The sequence below is a fragment of the Callospermophilus lateralis genome, chromosome 13 (genome assembly GCF_048772815.1).
Source record: "Callospermophilus lateralis isolate mCalLat2 chromosome 13, mCalLat2.hap1, whole genome shotgun sequence".
Taxonomy (NCBI): domain Eukaryota; kingdom Metazoa; phylum Chordata; class Mammalia; order Rodentia; family Sciuridae; genus Callospermophilus; species Callospermophilus lateralis.
Window position 1 is genome coordinate 56,185,936 of NC_135317.1, and position 19,383 is coordinate 56,205,318.

Here is a 19,383-nt window from a genome sequence, read left to right on the forward strand (position 1 = left end):
TCAAGGAATCCTAGACTTTAAGAGATTTGCAAATATCCAGCCTTTAAGGGCAATGACCATAGTTACATTTTTGCTTGTTTTTCTCACCCTTGCCTCTCCTATTCCTTACCAGTGAGATCAAGTGAATCCATGTCCACACTTGGGGCCTCCCATTTATAAGCATACATTTCCTAGCTTTGTGTCCTGACATGCCAGTTTTTCTAAGGGTTAAATGTGTCAGCTCTTTAAAAACCACATCAGCATTTTCCTTCAAACCATTTATCAAGGTTTATTTCTCCCAGTAGACCTTGCCGTACCTGAGCCCAACACCAACATCCCATGTTAGGGACTAATTGCAATTGTCATTTGCACTATAGGGTATTCTCATGTTGTTTCCTGAACAAAATTCACTGTTCCTTTTCATAATGGCACATGCTACATCCAATTTTCTTTTGAGGATTCTGGGTGGTTTTTTTTTTGTTGTTGTTGTTGTTGTTGTTTTTAGATTGTTTTTTAACTGCTTTATTAATTTTACATGTTTCCATGCAAATGAGTAAAACTCTACTGCTGACAGAAACTTAGACGGGGCAAAGGCAATCTTGACTCAGAAGCTAGAAACGAAAAACCCAATTTGACACATAGAAATAACATAAGGTTCACAGCAAATGGATCAGTAAAGACATATCAGGAAATTACAAGGAAAAGGAAAACAGTAGGAATCACAGTATTAACCACATGGAAAATGGCAGAAGTCAAGGCATAAGGCAAAATTTATCTTGATGATCTTAGTGATTAGAGAGTTGCCCCATAAAACTATGGGGACAATTCCTCAACTGCAGCCACCTAAGTTTTCTCTTTATTTCTCTTATCTCCTCCATGAACATTTCCATATTATCTCCATCTCCACCCATCCCATATCGATGTGCCTATTGGGTATGGCCATCGAAAATTAGGGGCAAGTCAGCAGACCTGTCCCTGCAAGTCAGCAGGCTGGTGGCCTTCACCTCCTCCCAAAAGGCGATCTTTCTCCATTCTGCCTGGGTTGCTCCATTTCTTGGTTTTCCAGGGCCTATGCTCACAGTCTTCTGCTCCTCCGGATTCTCTCTACCAGGTGCATGGGCGCAACACTGCCCCCACAGCAGACCTGCACTTTCCATGGTCGGATGCTAGCCCGCTGTGCACAGGGCAGTAGGGAGCTGGTAGCAAGATGCGAGTGACCACTGCACCCTTGGCTGCATTCTCTGCAGCTCCTGGGGATTCTTTTCGGTAAAGGCAGTGATTTTAATTTCATCTGTTCTCCACACAGCTGCCAGAATACCCCAGAATGCACCCAGTGTGCCCCCCTCTCTTAAACCTGAAATGCTTCCTGTTAAAACCTTTTCTGACCTATGACATGCTTTCTAATTTGGGTCACACTCACCTTTCTGGTGATAGAAACCATGGAGAGATTACTGAACACCCCTTACCCCCTCATCCTTCTGTGCTTTGACGATGTTATTCTATTTTCAGTGGCTTTGTTCATTCACTCATTCATTCATTTGCTTATTCATCAAGAGGTCAGTAAATAGTTATCCAAAAGCATATTAAGGTCTGGGATGTACCTCAGTGATACAGCACTTGCCTTGGATGTGTGAGGAGGCCCTGCAAAAAAACCCACACACACACTATATTCTTTCTCCATGAGTGAGTTTCTGTTTATTTCTTTCAGGTTTTAATTATGAAATTATCCTATGTACATCTGACCAGGCTACAGAATAACAAATATATATGGGACTACCACTTAGATTAGGAAATAGGACATTTCGATGCCCTACAAGGCTCTCAGGTACTCTTTTGTGATTCCTTCCCTCTCCCGCCTGTCCCAAAGTGACCACTATGCTGAATTTTGTGGTTCTTATCCCCTTTTTTACTATTTTACCATCTAAATATGTGTCCCTAAAAATAGATTTAGTTTTGTTTGTTTTTGAACTTTAGGTAAATGGAATTGTACTCTCTTGTTGGCCTTTTTATCACTCAGCATTTCATTTTGATGTGCATGGTTATAGGTCGTTAATTTTCATGACCATATGATTTTCCCATTCAGGGGATATCACAAATTTTTTATTATTCTATTTATGAATTTCTAAGAGAAAACTGGTTCTTTAAAACCAGTTGGTGAATTTTATCCATTTCTGCACCTGATGAGATGATCATGTGGTTTTCCTCCTTTTATCGTTTAATATGGTAGACTATTATTAATCATTAAATTAATTTTCTAATACTAAATAACCTTGCATTCCTTTCTGCTTATTCTTTAGGCTTATCTTAAATATATCTCCTCCACAAAGCCTTCTCTGATACTCTTCCTCCCTCTCAATTTGTGGCTCCAGAAAAATTGTTTCTATCCTCTAACAGCTATGACATTCTATAAGTATTTTGTTACAGGAACTTATATGATAGAGGATACAGTTATATAAACAAATAAATATAAGAACATGATGATAATGGTAAAGTTTTTTTCTTTGGGTTTCTTATTCTTTTTCATGAATTTGAACTGAGCCTATTTGCTCTGAACTCTACATCTTTTGTAACATATGAATCAGAAAACTGCCTTCAACTTTTTGGGAACCTGCCCTACTTCCAGGAGGACACTTTTGTGCCACCAGACTTGCTTGGTGGCCATCAGAGCTCCATTCTATACTAGTGTAAACTCTGTATTTTTGTGGTTAAATCAGCTATGTAGGAAATGGAGAGGCATTGAACTATAACCCTACTTTCTGAACCTGATATATTCACTCTGCCAGGTTATTTTAACAAATTCACCAAGCATCAACAAAATGAACCTTTATAAGTTGATTTATCTCAGGTATCTGTTATAGAAATAGAAAACTGACTAACAGAGGCAGGTACAGGGCAGCCTAGGGTTAACTGACCCCACTATTAAGGCAATATCTTTCTAAGGCCTCAATATCTTTCTAGATGCCCCATGTATTAGCAAGTTTTCTCACTCTTTCTGCTTGAACACAAATTATCCCCAGTTCTTGCTACATCCAAGGATTGTCTGACTCTCCTTTCCTTTGGAGGCCTGGGTGATTGTCTCACATATGCAGATCAGTGCTCCACCAAAGAGCTCCAGAGTGCTTTCTCTCACTCTTGCTTTGCAGCTCTCTCCTTTCTGCTGTTTCAAGCTTAGCTGCTTTGGCATCCCCAAATTCTGACCATTGTCCCCTCATCTCAGAGGACTCCTGTCTCTCTTTGGGTTCCCTTTCCTTTTTTGGAGGCCTGGAAACTCTCTGGGCAGTGAGCTGGACCACTTAACAGGGCTCTACTCATTGGTTTCTCTTCCTTCAAAGGTTACTTTCCTCTATTGCCTGTTACCTGGTACCCAGTATTCATTTCTTCTTATACTTTGGTTTTCTGGTTGTTTAAGGTTGGAGGGTAAAGCCAGTTCCTGAAGCAGAATCAGCCATTCCTGGTCATATGGTTGTTGTTTATTTCTTTAAGCCTATTAATTTCCTTAAACATGTTGATCAACCCATTGTTGTTTGTCATTGTGTTTCTGTGTCTCTTCCTGCCAGCTGTTGTTTCTGATGTTTCTTTCTCCAGGTGTCTGGTTTCTTTGTGTGTTTATATTTTTCCTGGGGGCTGCTCATTTGCATTGGCATTTTATCTGTGAGACCTGGGATAAGGATGGTTTACTTACAGAGCCTTCGTATTTAGTTCTAATAGGTGCCAATTGAGTAGACTCTAAATTATACCCTCAACTCAGAAAACGTTGGACCACCCGGGTATTGAGAAGTAAGACAGCAAACCTGCATGTGGTTCAGACAGTTTCCAGATTCTTGAACTTTCTTTCCCTTCTTAGGAATGTTTTTCAAGACCTTCGTGTCTTCAGCATGTGTGGGGCAAAATTTTTGGAGAGGAGAATTTTTCTATAAAAACCCCCATGTTGGATAGGCTTTGGGCTACCAAGCTGAGTAAGTTCCTTGGTTTGGCAGATATCTTTGAGAATAGCAAAACTTTACTATTTTACCTTTTGAGTTCCCAGTTTTATTTGCCATTTGGGGACTAAGAATTCTTTGCTTTTTCACAAGCTCAACAATGAATTTAATAGGGTTTTAACAAATATCTTACCCACAATGTTTAATTGTACTGGCAAGGAAGTACAATGCTAATTGTACTGTCTAGTTATCTAGTCTATTTTTATTGTTATTTTGCTATTTTTCTTTTTCTGTTATACTTCTCTTCTAAATTAAAAGTAAAGGAACTGTGTAACTTATTATCTAAACCAGTGATCTTTTGAGAGTGAAAAGGACATTTAATATTATTTAATATCTTGAAATATTTTCTCACAAATCCATTAAGAGTGGTAAACTGGGTTGGGGTTGTGGCTCAGTGGTAGAGCATTTGCCTCACATGTGTGAGGCACTGAGTTCAATTCTCAGCACTGCATATAAATAAATAAAATAAAGTCCATTAATAGCGAAAAACATAAGTTAAAAAAGATTATTTTTTTAAAAAAGAGTGATGAACCAACAAATTATTCTATTAAAAATTATTTTCAAGGGGCTGGAGTTATGGATCAGCAGTAGAGTGCTCACCTCACACGTGCAAGGCCCTGGGTTCAATCCTCAGCACCACATAAAAATAAATAAATAAATAAAGTTATTGTGTCCAATACAACTACAGAAAATAAATATTTTAAAAAATTACTTTCAAACATAAAACACTTTCTTCCAAAAAATCTTTGCACATTAAAGAATAAAGTTAAAACTTTCTTATATTGTTTACCTGAACATTATAATAAACTGATCATTTTTGATACATTTTTATGTATTTTAATTGTTGTCTTCATCATAACTGGTTTTACACTTTTACAGTTTGAATCTTAAATGTTCCCTAAAGGCTCATGTGGTAAAGGCTTGGTGCTCAGCCTGTGTTGCTGTTGAGAGGCAGTAGAACCTTTAGTAGGTGGGGCCTAGAGGGAGGAAGTTAGGTCATTGGCGCATACCCCTCAAGGGGATTGAGGGATGGCAGTCAAGTCAATTTCTCTCTCTGTGCTTCTGAGGTAAGTAGGTTTCCTCCACCATGTCCTCTTGCCATGATGTTCTGCCTTGCCATAGGCCCAAAAGTAACACGACCAACTAATCATGAATTGGAACCTCTGAAATCACAAGCCCAAATGAACCTTTTCTCTCTTTAAGTTGATTACCTCATGTATTTTGTTTCAGTGATAGAAATCTTTAAATACCTTGTCAGTGGTATTTTTCTTAAAATTTTTTGATTTCTAGTATTATCTTAAAGCCACAGCATTTTTCTTTTTCATGTACTCTAGCTGTCTTCCTTTATATTAATGTATATGAATTAATGTAAAAAAAAAAACTGTACATTTTGGTAACTGCAGCTTCCATTTCTCTTGTTAGATTATCACAGGGCACATAAATTCATAAATGTGCCCTCCAACTCATTACAAGTTCATTTCAGTGGGGTAAGTTTCTCAAGTTAGTAAGAATATTATGGGCTAAAGTTTTGAAGGATCATCCCACATATCAATTTCTAAAACAAAATTACAGAATTTCACATTTTAGTCCTTTTAGTGTTTGCGCTCTTGTCATCTATATCTGATTCCTCCTGTATGCTAGCTTTGTTTTTAATAGTTGCAATTCATGACCAACTTCAAAGCCTAATGGTTTTCTATTTCATTTGTTCAACACTTGGTTATGGATCACAAGTTATTTTGAATGGAATTCAATCAAAATTTAGATGACTTGTTTCCAAAAACCCCAACACTTTTTTGTACAACGTTTAGATTAATTTACAAAATGTGTTTTGTAGTTAAATGCTATCTAAGCTTATCAATTTCTTGTCATGAAAGCTAATCCTTTAAAATCTCAAATACAACTGAATCCAGCATAGAGAGATAACTGCACACTCCCCAAATGAAGTGGTAGATTTTAAAGTTCAACCTCATCTTCATCAGAAGATTTTTGTAGTTCAATTATATTCAAACTCAAATTATGTAAATTGACCACCACAGCTTGTATTTCTCTGGGTAGAAATAGAACTACATTTGAGCACAGTTACAAATTATATGTATATGTCAATTATAAAGTGCATTTCAGCATAAGAAGTTTCTCAATTTAGTAGAAACATTATGTTTTAACATGTGAACTATGTTCACTGCATAAGCCTCACATATTTCTAGTCAAGACCATGGAAGTATAAAGTGAAGTTCTAGCCAACTTTTCCCATCTCATTTTTTAAAATACTTTATTTTTATTTATTTATTTTTTTAATGTGATGCTGAGGATCGAACCCAGGGCCTCACACATGCAAGACAAGTGCTCTACCACTCAGCCACAACCCCAGCCCTCCCCTCTCATTTTAATAAAAGTTTTAATAATGGTACTTTGGTTTTTTTTTTTTTTTTTTTTAACAAGAAATCCAGGACTGGGATGTGGCTCAGTGGTAGAGTGCTTGCCTAGCATACGCAAGGCCCAGGGTTCAATTTAAAAAAAAAAAAAGTAAAAAAGAGAGCAAGGAAAAATTCAGGACAGTATAAGTCAGATGGACTACAGGATAATAGGCATGAACTGGGGCTTCTGTGCAAACCAGGACATAGCGTCAGCCTAATTAAAGTCCTGGTGTGGAGGTCATATCTCATGAGTGTTTGTAATTGTGTTTGTAATTTCAGGGCAAGCACAGGCCTACCTGTATCCTATGTTCTTCATATGTGTTTGTTGAACAAACAGCTCCCAATAGCATGTCTGCAAAAGCCTCCCTGTGTGTTACTGTAAAAGGATTGAGAATGGAGCAGTGTTGGGCTCTGTAACAAGACCCTCCAAAATCCCAACACACAGGTGGCTGCTTTCCCTGCTTAGTCTTAACTGCAAGCAGAAATGATGCTTAGTGCTTATTCTAGAACATCTAGTCTACATGCCAAGGGTATTTGGCTGTACTGACTGGCTTTATCGGCCCTTTTAAGCCAAACATATTTCTAGGACCAAACAATATTGCTCTGAGTACTTTGACATTACCTGTGTAGTATCAATATAAAGAGAGCCCAGGGATCATGATACTGACCCATCTGACAGATGGGCCTGACTTGACTTGGCCAGTCTTGGCCTCAAATTGTTGACATGAATGGTGCTGGTGGTTCCCTTTTGAGGAACAATGTTGTATACACTTCTCAAGAGGGGAATGTGTAAATCTCTCTCTTGGGAGCTACCCTTGAAGACTATGAGCTCTGCATACTCAAGTTGGCCATGACTTATCGTCTAGAATGCTCTGGAAGGCTGAAATAATCTGTTTGTCATTACATAGGGGAGACTGTAAGCTTGTGCTATTCTTGTTGGAACCCAAAGCAGTGGCATCTGCTTTGGTGTTTTTCTAACAAAGGCTCAGCGGTAGATCGCTTGTCTAGCATGTGCGAGGCCCTGGGTTCTATCCTCAGCACCACATAAAAATAAAATAAATACAATAAAGATATTATGTCCAATTACTACTAAAAATAATTAAAAAAAAAAACATGAATCGTGGCCTTTGTGCAACATCTTTCCTCAGACTTGCATCAGTTATGGAAACCACTCTTAGACTCACTCTCTTTTTAATCCTTCCAATTACTGAGCCCTGTTTTTTGTACCAAGCACCAATCCAGTTGGTACATTTTGTAAGGACTGTGGGATCATGTTTCTTTAAACCATACATGACACTCGGAATATATTCTAACAGAGTTGCCCCCATGTCCCTCTTAAAAATAAGTTGTTCTGATTTCAAAAGGAATTTATCCCTGGGAACACCATGGCCCACACGCTTAACAACAGTGTTCAGGGCTTCCCAGCTGCTAACTGGTGAGTGGCCTGCAGGTAATAAAGACCATATTGGATAAGTATATTTAACACAAAATAGACAATGTTTAGTCACACATCTTGGCAGGCTTATCATAGGAAAATCAAATATTGGAAAGATTTTGAACCACAGATGCCAAAAAATTATTAGTTAAAATCTAAGACTGGCACAGTGTTATCTAAAAATGAAAAAGCACTTATACATCAAAGGACATTATCTAGAAACTGGAAACAATCCACAGAATGAACGTATTTACAAATTATCTATCTACTCTAGGATTAACATACAGAATCTATAAAGTACTTCTAAGATAGAACAAGAACAAATCCAATTCAAACATGGACAAAGGACTTGAATAGATGTTTCTCTAAAGAAGTTATACAGATGACCAATAAGCACATGAAAAGATGCTTAACATGGTTGTCATTAGTGAAGTGCAAACTAAATGACAATAAGATGCCACTTTGCATCCATTAGGATGTCTGTTCGCAAAACAACAGAAAGTAAGTTTTGGCAAGGATGTGGAAAAATTGGAACCACTGGTGGGAATGTAAAAATGGTGCAACCAGTGTGGAAAAGTTTGGCAGTTCCTCAAAAGTTAAACAAAATTGTCATATGATCCCTCCACTCCACTCCTAGATATAAACCCCCCAAAAACTGAATTCAGGGCACAAACGGATACCTGTACATTAATGTTCAGAGTTGCATTATTCATCTTAGTCAAGAGGTGGAAACAACCCAAGTGTCCATCAACAGATGAATAGAAAACAATATATGGAATATCCACAATGAAGCCTGGTTTGTAATGCAAATTGTAAGGCACCAATAAAAATGATTTTAATAAAAAATAAAAATATGAAATAAACAATTTTAATGTGGTGTATCTATATGATGGAATATTATTCAGCAAAAAGGAGCAAAATTCTGATCTATGCCACAATATGTATGATGAATGTATGCCACAATATGTATGAACCTTGAAAACACGTTAAGTGAAATAAACCAGATGCAAAAGGACAAATATTATACAATTCCATTTAAACAAGCTACCTAGAAAAGGTACATTCATAGAGACAGAAAATAGAATAGTGGTTATAATGGGGAAGGGAAGAGGGGGATGTGGAGTGATTGTTTCACGGGTAGAATTTCAGTTTGGGAAGATGAAGAAGTTATGGTGGTGGGTAGAGGTGATGGTTGCACAAAAATGAATGTACTTAATGCCACACAATATACACTTAAAAATTTATATATATATGTGACAGTAGAATGTATTCTGGCGTATATATTTTATATACATACATGAAGTAATAATAATAATAATACATACATACATGGAGTATAACTGACTCTAATTAGGATTCCATTCTTGTGTTGTACATGATGTGGAGTTACACTGGTCATGTATTCATATACAAACATAGGAAAGTTATGTTTGATTCATTCTACTGTCTTTCATATACGAACATGCCCCCTCCCTCCCTCCCTTCCCTTCATTCCCATTTGTCTAATCCAATGGACTTGTATTCTTCCCTGCCCCCTCCCCACTTATTGTGTGTTAGCAACCACATACCAGAGAGAACATTCGGCCTTTGGTTTTCAGGGACTGGCTTGTTTCACTTAGTATGATAGCCTTCAGTTCCATCCATTTACCAGAAAATGCCATAATTTCATTCTTCTTTATGGCTGAGTAATATTGCATCGTGTGTACATACACCACATTTTCTTTGTCCATTCATCTGTTTTAGGGCACCTAGGTTGATTCCATAGCACACATTGTACATTTAAAAAATCGTTAAAACAGCCAGGCATGGAGGTACATGTCTATAATCCCTGCTATTTCAGAACGTAAAGTGGGAGGGTGGCAAGCTCACCCACCAGCTTGGGCAACTCAGTGAGACCTTATCTCAAAATAAAAAAGGGCTGGGATGTAACTCAATGGCAGAGTGCCCCTGGATTCAATCTTTAGTAATACACACACACACACACACACACACACACACACACACACAAAGTAAATTTTTTGTAATGTCTATTTACCAAAAAAAAAAAAAAAAAAAATTTAATGAAAAGGCAGGTGATTTCCAAGGACAGAAGTCCTTGGGAGTTACTAGTACTGTCAGACTCCCCCCACCTGCTTTTTCCTTGAATAATTAGTAGGTTTTCATAAATTTGAGCTGAACATTGAACAATTCCTGTTTTAGTCAGCTGTTTTGCTGCTGTGACTAAAGGACCCAACCAGAACAATTGTAAAGAGGAAAAGTTTATTTGAGGGCTCACTGTTTCAGAAGTCTCAGTCCGTAGAAGGCTGGCTCTTCTCCTCAGAGCTAAAGGTGAGGCATGAAGGGGGTGGCAGAGGGAAGCAGCTCACATGATGATCAGCAAGCAGAGAGAGACTGCACTCCCCAGATACAAAATATATATCCCAAAGCCACACCCGCAATGCCCCACCTCCTCCAGCCACACCCCACCTGCCTTCAGTCTCCACTCAGTTAACCCCATCAGGAGATTCATCCGCCATTGACTTAAGGCTTTCGCAGCAGGAACGTTTCTTCTCTGAACCTTCTTGCTTTGCCTCACACGTGAGCTTTTGGAGAACACCTCACATCCAAACCATAATAATTTCCATTGACAGAAACGAAAGGAAACAGCATTCCAGGCTGAAAAGCAGGGATGAACATGGTGGCAGAAGAGACACCAGAGTTCAGAGCCTGTTTAAGGAATCATGAGTAGAGCCGTCCAGAGTCTGCAGGGAAGGGAGGGATGCACAGGGAGGCATCTTCCTCCTCCTCATTGGGCAATCCAGCTCCAGCCCCAGGTCCAAAGCTGCCACATCATCTTTACTGCCATTCTTTATACTACAAGGGGGGCTGACTGTCAGTCAATGAAGTAACAAATGCATTGCATCCAAAGTCATGCCAGGTCTGCAACCCACTGGGCAAGCACTCAGGGACCCTATCTCAGTGAATACTGGTCTTTGTGGCAGCAGTGTTTCATTGGTCATCTCTTGGAACCGTTTTCAGTATCTCCAACTGAGCAAAGGAAAGGCTATTGGTCAGAAGCAGGAGATAGACGTGGCAGAAGAGGGATCATCTTGACCTTAACTATCAGAATCCTGCCATAAGCTCCATGCTACTTACTTAATAGCCATTGCATAGGGAGAGAGACGTGAGCATGAGGTCAGAGGCAGGAACACATTCCATCATCTCATCCATCCTCCCAAACCAGGCTGAATCCTTCCTGGCAGGGTGATATTACTGTGCCACTATCCTTGCTTGTGTAATGAGCCAGTGTATGTCATGTCTCTCGGAAGGTCATCCTACAGCACTGGCAGTGCCCGTGGACATGCAGCAGAGCAGATTGAGCAGAGAGATGACAGACACCTCGCTGCCTTTCATGTGCACAAGATCAGAACCCAGCCAAGTGAATGCAAATGAAACGTCAGCTGGGGGCTCATATTTGCATAGTCTCTATTTATTTTGATAGAAAGAAAGCATGGAATTGGCTAAATCAACTCTGGAGACTGAAAAAGCCATAATTACAATCCAATGTAATCATCAAGCCTAGACCCTTTTCCTAATTCTACTTAACCCTTCTTAGCCTTTTCCAGGGACTATGACAGGAGAGCCACTCACCTGGGTTTTCAGAGCTGGAAAATAAAAAGAACCACAATTTACCCCAACACCTAGGATGCTCTGTCATTTTCAGGTTTTGCTTAGAGAGTTGGTGAAAAAAAAAAAATAGATGAAACCCTTCCGATATTCCCCTGCCTTTTTGGGTAAACATTTTTTTTCCTGAAAGAACTCTAAATACACTTGCAGATTTTCAAAATCCACTTTCTATTCAGTTCTACTGTCTACCCTGAAGGAAGATCACAGATGGAGGTACGGAAAGAGGCACCATCAAAATGTCAAATCAAACCTAAACTTCATCTATTTTTTTTTTAAACCTGAAACAAAACATTGAAATTCATTGAAAAGCATAGGAATGTTCTGAAAATGAAAGTTTGTCACTAAGGAGACATAGGAGGTTGGAGGATGGGGTAGCGGCAAAGTAGGATTCAAGAGATGGCACCAGGCAAGAAGCAGATTTCATCTGGAATTCTATCAAGAATTCCATTTGCAGCCTCCATTTTCTTTCTTCTTGAGAATTCTGCAAAAATTCACAGGAAGGGACAGGTGAGCAGAATCAGAGAGGCTCTGTATTGCCGTGACAACATGATTCTGGTCTCCATCTCTATCCCTGATCAGTACCTAACTCCTTTTTGGATTACTGCAGAGATCTCTCACTCTAGGATGAGCATATGCTCCTGAATCTGAGGATGATATAAAATTGCAGGAAAGCGAAGTTTCTAAATAGTACAGTGATCTCGTCTTTACTTGAAAGATGTGTAATGGTCATAATGAAACATGATTGAGATATTTCCTTATTCCTCTCCCAGAAAGGCTGTCATAAACCACTGCCAAAGCCCTGTGCAATGTGACAAGAGTATAGAAATGTCTGTTGTAAAACATTGATCATTAAAGATAATGGCTTGTGTCGAATAGACTTTAAAAAGGAAGTGAAACTTCAGCTAATGTTAGAGTAGTATTTACACTCTACATTGCAATAATGATATAAACATTTTCTTACTCCTAATCTGGTCTTACAGGTGGATTAAACAACACACTTGCATCTATTACAGAGCAGGTTTACACTTCAGTAAGTGCAGAGGGTCTTGTTATTGAATCACTAAGCACACCTTTATATCATCTTGAATTTCATTAGCGTATGCAATTTCTGGCAACCTTTTGGTTCCAGGGAAATATATGGACCTATTATTTTCTGGTTTTCTGTAAGGTCTACTAATTTGCCTTCTTAGTTCTCTCTTTTGTGTGGTTTAGGGGGGTGCTTTTCTGATTATGCTAAATTTTGGATACAAATAAATCTAGAATAATTTCCCTTCTGTCCTAGGGCTAATAAGTCATAAGTATTGGCTGAGTTACTATAAGGAAAGGTCAAAATAAAAGTATATCTCCTATCATTGAAATTCTTAGGATATTTTTTTAATACTTACCACCTCCCAGAGTAGCCTGTATAATATTTTGGAATAGCCTTAATTATTAGAAAGCTCTTCCTTATACTGAACTCCATTGTTGAGGTATGGCTGATTCTGGGTAGCTATTTTTAACAAGACCCTACGATGCTGGGTGCAGTGGTGCTGGGTGAACATGCCTGTAGTCCCAGCAGATAGAGAGGCCGAGGCAGGAGGATCACAGTTCAAAGCCAGCCCCAGCAAATGGGTGAGGCTCTGAGCAACTTAGTGAAACCCTGTTTCAAAACAAAATAAGGGCTGGGAAAAGTACCCCCCAAATGAAACTATTCCAGCAGAAAGCAGATCACCTGTTTTTATGACAGTCTTTTTATTAGGAAATGCAGTGACCCCCCCTCCCAAGAAAGTTTCTCAACTCTAATGCTCTATGGTTCTAAAAATATTTTTCAATCTTGACTCAGAATTATATCCTAGAATTAGTAGGCTATTTATATCATAATTCTGATTATGTGAATTACCTTTAAATTTTCTGATGTCATACCTGAGTGCCATGACCTTGGAATGACCGTACATTTCCTGAGCAGAACTTAGATTTACAGTATTTGGAGTAAATCAGATTCTCCTAATCCTGCATGGTCATCACTGAGATGATGTTTTTCCTGGCTCTAGATAAGAAGGAATGAGTTGTTAAATAAGTGAATAATGTTAAGTGTTTTCATGGAACATATGTAATTGATGTAAGTGAACTATGTTTCATAACCATGTTAGTCATCACAAGTGAGTCTTGTTAAATGAGATCAAAGCAGATTGGTTACGATTTTAACATGAAACCTTCTGTTAGTTATAAATTCAAGTTACATCATATACTTTTCTTATTGAGACTATTTACTGTTAACAGCTGGCCTTTCTCAAGTCGGCTGAATTATTGTGAATTTTATCTTATTCAGATAAATGGGATGCTGATCCTAGCATCAAATGGGTTCACAAGGTCCAAATTTTATGTAGACTTTATCACACTATGAGTACAGTGGTAAACCTATTTAAGTTTAACTCTGAATTTCATCGGCTTTAACTTATACCTGGAATATAAAACTTCCAGCTTGTATAAACTCTGTCCATCCAGATATTCTCTGAAGTCCCTCAGAGAGTTGTCATGAATGCTCATAAAGACTCACTTTCCCTTTCTATAACAAAATACCTGGAATAGCCAACTTATAAAAATAAAAGGTTTATTTTGGTTCATAGGTCTGTAGTTTCCAGTTCATGATTGAGTGGCTTGTGGCTTTGGGTCTATGGTAAGGCAGTGTATCATGGCAGGAGCACAGGTCAGGGAAAAACTGCTAACTTCATGAGCCAGGGAGCAAAGAAAGGAAGAGTCCAAAAGTCCCTTTAACCTAAGGACTTCCCACTAAGTCCTAACTCTTGAAGGTCCCACCACCTCCCAATAGTGCCACCCTCGGCACCAAGTCTTTAACACATAGACTTTTGGGAGATACTGAAGATCCAAATTATGGTGGGCTAGAGTTGTGGCTCAGTGGTAAAGTGCTTGCCTAGCATGCATGAGGCATTGGGTTCGATTCTCAGCACTGCATATAAATAAATTAATTAACTGATTAATTAAAGGCCATCAACAACTAAAAAAAATTTTGTTTTTAAATATCCAAATTATGGTACTTATTATGTTCCTAGTTCTGCTGGGAATAGTTACTGCTTCACCAAGTGTAGCAGGCCTTGTTGGACATCATTGCTTCTTTCCTGCTCTTCATTGGACACTGCCACCAATGCTCTAGAGCCCTCCTGGTGTCTGCCCTAGATAACCAGGATGGAATGAGGAAGACTTCATTTCTCCCATTTATTTTTCTATATCACAGGCATCCCAAAATGGCGCTTATACCTCAGTTTCTATGGTAGTTAGCTGGGTGTGATGAGACACACCTCTAACCCCAACTACTCAGGAGGCTGAGGCAGAAGGATCACGAGTTTGAGGCCAGCCTGAGCAATTTAATGCAACCGTCTCTCAAAAGATTTAAAGGGATTAGGAATGTAGCTTCATGGTAGAGTGTCACTGGGTTCAATCCCCAGTACCCCACCCCTCCAAAAAAATACCCAAAGAAACAAACAAAATACCCAGATTCTGGTGTGTAATAAAAGAACACAATGAAAGGATAGATCAACTTCTTCCACTCTTAGTGTTAAAATTGGGTGGTCTTAGGATAAGCAAGATAAGAACCCATAACAGGTGGTGTATTAATTGGACCCAAAGGCTGGTCCTCCAGCCTGAGTGGGTGGTTCTCTATGGGTCCTCTCCAAAACTCCCTCAGATAAAGCAACTCAGCATCTCCCACTTGAATGCCAGTGCTTCACAGACACCTCTAACATACATACTGGATTCAGGGAGCTATTTTTGATGGTATTTCATTATACAAGCCAGAGTCCCCGTCGGTGGAAGACCTCAAGACTGAACTTCTCTATCCAAGATGTCAGTGTCATGCATTCTCCCTTCCAGCATCTTGAAGAAGAGACCAGCTATGCCATTTGTATCTGAAACTGAGCATCAAGAATTTTAACTTCTTTAATATTTCAAAAATGCCATTAGGACAGGTCAGCCTGTATCAAGCTTCTGGCACTTTTCTAGTACCCCAAACCAAACTGCTTCTGCAGAGCACGCGCCTTCCCAGAGTGAAGGCATATATCTTCTTCCAAAGGTAAGAATGTCCATGAATATGGGGATCATCAAGTCCCTTGCAAATGAACTCAAGGGAGTGATTATTTCCTTGTGTCTGCATGTGTTTCAGTCTGTCACAACTCAACACTCTCACAAAGAAATCTTGGGACCTAGAAGTTGTAGTCAGAATTGCCCTCCCTCAGTGGAGCCAGTGACTCTCCTTGGAAAACAGTCTCTTATAAGGGGTAAAGAACCACAGAAGTGCTGCCCACCTTGGCCAGGAGTGTTGGGCCATGGAGGCTTAACATCTTGGGATTCTGGTCCCTGGCATTTTGGGTTGGCCTCAGAGGGTCATTGCTGACCTTTCAGGAGACAAATAAAAAAGGATTTTTACAGACCAATAAGATGTAAGCAGGAAGGAGGCAGTTGTCAGGGGGACAGAGTGTGTGGGGTACCATTGAGTAGCCAAATACACTTCAAGGTCATTATTTTATCCCCCCTTTCTACCTTCTTTTTCTTTTCATTCTCTCTTCTCTTGGTCTCCTCCTGTGTCCTCCTGGTTGTTAGCAGGTAGATCCAGTGACTTGGGGCCAAGGTTGGGAGATAGAACTCTCGGATCTGACTGACACCTGCCAGCTCTGTCCCAGGGTCTCACGCTCACTATCTGAAGCTCTGAAACAGGTCCTGTGGTTTACAGGTGAAGTAGGTACAACTGGAATTGTTACTGGAATATAGTATTCCTACAGAGTGCTATCTTAAGAGTATGAGGGACACAAGTGTTTTCTTGGCATTTAAACATTAGTTGTTATCTTGACTAAATATCAAGCATACATAAGAATTTTGTTATGAGGATAGGAATGAGATGGACATCATTACCCTAGGAACATGTATGATTGCATGAATGGTGTGTCTCTACACTGTGTACAACCAGAGAATTGAAATGTTGTACTCCATTTGTGTATGATGAATTGAAATGCATTCTGCTGTCATATACAACTAAGTAGAACAAATTTTAAAAAATAAATATAAAAAATAAAATTTATGGAAAGCATAAAAAATCTAGAAAAGAATTTTGTGTGTATAGTTTCCATTCTTGAATATTGATGGCATATTGCTTAAAATCTTTTTCTAACAACAAAACCCACTGTCCTCTTTTTAAAAAAGAGAGAGATGTATATGCTAGGGTTCACATATATGATTTATATAGCTCTTTCTTGCTGCCTGTGGAAATCTCTCTTTTACAATTTATTCTGGAGCATAATTGGTTTTCTGGATTTATTAGGCTCCTTTTTCTCAACATTCTAAGAAGTGATAAATGAGAAGAGGCACAGACATCTTGCTTTCTTCTGTGACGTCGTGTTTGTACTGAAGGAGGTGTGTTTTCTTGTGAAATTACCTGGCCAGTCTTGCATGTGACTTTGAACATCTTGCTCACGGGCAGCCAGGTGCCCTCTTCTGAGGTGCACCTCCTCTGAGGATCAGAAAATAATGTGCTGATTCCAGACTGCCCTTTCAGAGAGGGACTTTTTACAGTTGTGCTTGAGCTGTTTGGCGGAACTAAAGAAAAGAGAGAGAGAGGAAGAATGCATGCCAGGTGCCTTCTGTGTAGGAGAATCCCAACTGAGGAGACAAAGCTAGGCTACAGCAATGGCGCTCTGAGCATTCTCTAGCAGATTAGGGGTGGCCAGATACTGTGATGAGTGGGGATTCTGCTCAGCCTCAAGGTGCCCTGTCTTTATCATGTCTTGTTTTTCATTTGTTCCTTCTTTATTAGCTTTAAAATTCTTATTATTTTAAAAATAAATGTTATTGTGCCTATTTTAGGTATACACAAGTGGTGTTATGAAATTAAGAGTAAATAAATAAACATATCAATGGTTATTACAGTGAAACAAATGAACAACCATCATCTCACAGTTGCCCATTCTCCCCACCCCAACCCCCCATGGCAGGAGCAACTATAATCTATTCATTTAGCAAAAATCCTGAATGTAGCACACCGTGTTTAACTGTGGTCCTCACATTGTTTACTAAATCTTTAGACCTGTTCATCTTACATATCTGCTACTTTATGTCCTTCTCACCCACCCAACCCACTTTCCTGGTAATCACTGTTCTATTCTTTCTATATTCCTTTGACTTTTTCTTTTTAGATTCCATATATAAGCAATATTTTTATTTCTGTGTCTGGCTTATTTCACTTAGCATGATGTCCTCTGCTCCATCCTTGTTGTAGCAAATGGTAGGATTGCCTCCTTTTTTTTTTAAAGGCTGAGTAATTACATTGTATAAAAGTACCACAGATTTTTTATTATTTTGTTGACAAGATACCTAAGTTGTTCCCACATCCTGAGTACAGCAAATAATGTTGCAACAGTCATGGGCATGAGGATATCTTTACAGGTAGTAATTTAATTTCCTGGTATATACTCAAAAAAAGAGATCCTGGGTCATATGGTAATTATTTTGATTTTTTTTAGGAACCCCATATTTTTTCTGTTTTCCATAATGTTTGCACAGTCTATATTCCTACTAACAGTGTGGGAGGATTCCTTTTTCTCCATGGTCTTACAAACACTTGTTATCTCTTCCCTTTGCTAACAGCTATCAGACAGGTGTGAGATGGTAACACAGTAGCCTGTGAGCCATTTGTATGTCATCTTTGGAGAAATGTCTATTCAAGTCCTTTGCTTTTTTTTTTTTTTTTTTTTTGTACCAGGGATTGAACCCAGGGGTGCTTAACCACCAACCATATCCCTAGTTCTTTTTATGTTTTATTTTGAGACAGGGTCTCACTAAATGGCTGAGGCTGACTTTGAACTTGGGACTCTCCAGCCTCAGCCTCCTGAGACACTGGGATTTCAGGTGTGCACCACTGTGCCCAGCTCCTTTACCCATTTTTTAATTGGGATATATGTTTTCTTGCTACTGAGTTGTATGAGTTCTTTATAAATTTGGGGTATTAACTCTTTATCAGATATTTGGTTTGTAAATGTTTTTTCCTAATCTATATGTTGCTTTTCATTTTGCTGGTTGTTTCCTTTGCTGTGCAGAAGCTTTTTAGTTTGATATAGTTCCATTAATTAATTTTTGTTTTTGCAACCTAAACTTTTGGTGTGATATAAAAAAAAAAAAAAATCACTTCCAAGGCTAATGTCAAGGAGATTTTCCCCTATTTCCTTCTATAAATTTTATGATTTCAGGTGCTACATTTAGGTCTTCATCCTTTTCGATTTTTATGTATGGTATTAGTGCCCAGTTTCGTACTTTTAAATGTGGAAATCCAGGTTTTTCAGCACCATTTTTAATAGCTTTATTTTGTTTATTTAGTGTCATGTGGTGCTGGTAATCGAACCCGGTGCCTCACACACGCTAGGCAAATGCTCTACCACTAAGCCACAACCCCAGCCCCGGGTCTATTTATTGAAGACATTATTCTCTTCCCCTCATTGTGTTCTCTTGACGTCTTTTCAAAAATTAGTTAGTTGACCATATATGTTTGGATTTATTTCTGGGCTCTCTATTCTGTTCTGAAGTCTGTGTGTCTGTTCTTATGCCAGTACCATAGCATTTTGATTACTATGGCTTATTGTGATAGAATTTTAAACCAGGAAGTGAAATACCTCCAACTTTGTTTTTCTTTCTCAGAATTGCTTTGACTATCCAAAGTCTTTTGTGATCCCATAAAAATCATAGTATTGGTTTTTTTCTACTTCAGTCAAGAGTACCATTGGAATATTGATAGAGATCAAATTGAATCTGTATATTGATTTAAGTAAGATGAGCATTTTAGCTGTATTCTTTGGATCCATGAATGTAATTCTATGCTATATCTTTCCATTTAGTAGTCTTCTCTTCAGTTTCTTTTATTAGTGTTTTATAG

General features: G+C 38.7%; 1 protein-coding gene and 1 pseudogene across 1 annotated transcript in view; one reads left to right on the forward strand and one right to left on the reverse strand.

Moving 5' to 3' along the window:
* Kif26b (kinesin family member 26B) overlaps positions 1–19,383 on the forward strand; it is a 471,784-nt gene that overhangs the window by 419,486 nt on the left and 32,915 nt on the right. The gene's annotated exons all lie outside the window — the stretch shown is intronic.
* On the reverse strand, positions 732–1,036 carry LOC143379573 (protein BEX3-like; annotated as a pseudogene).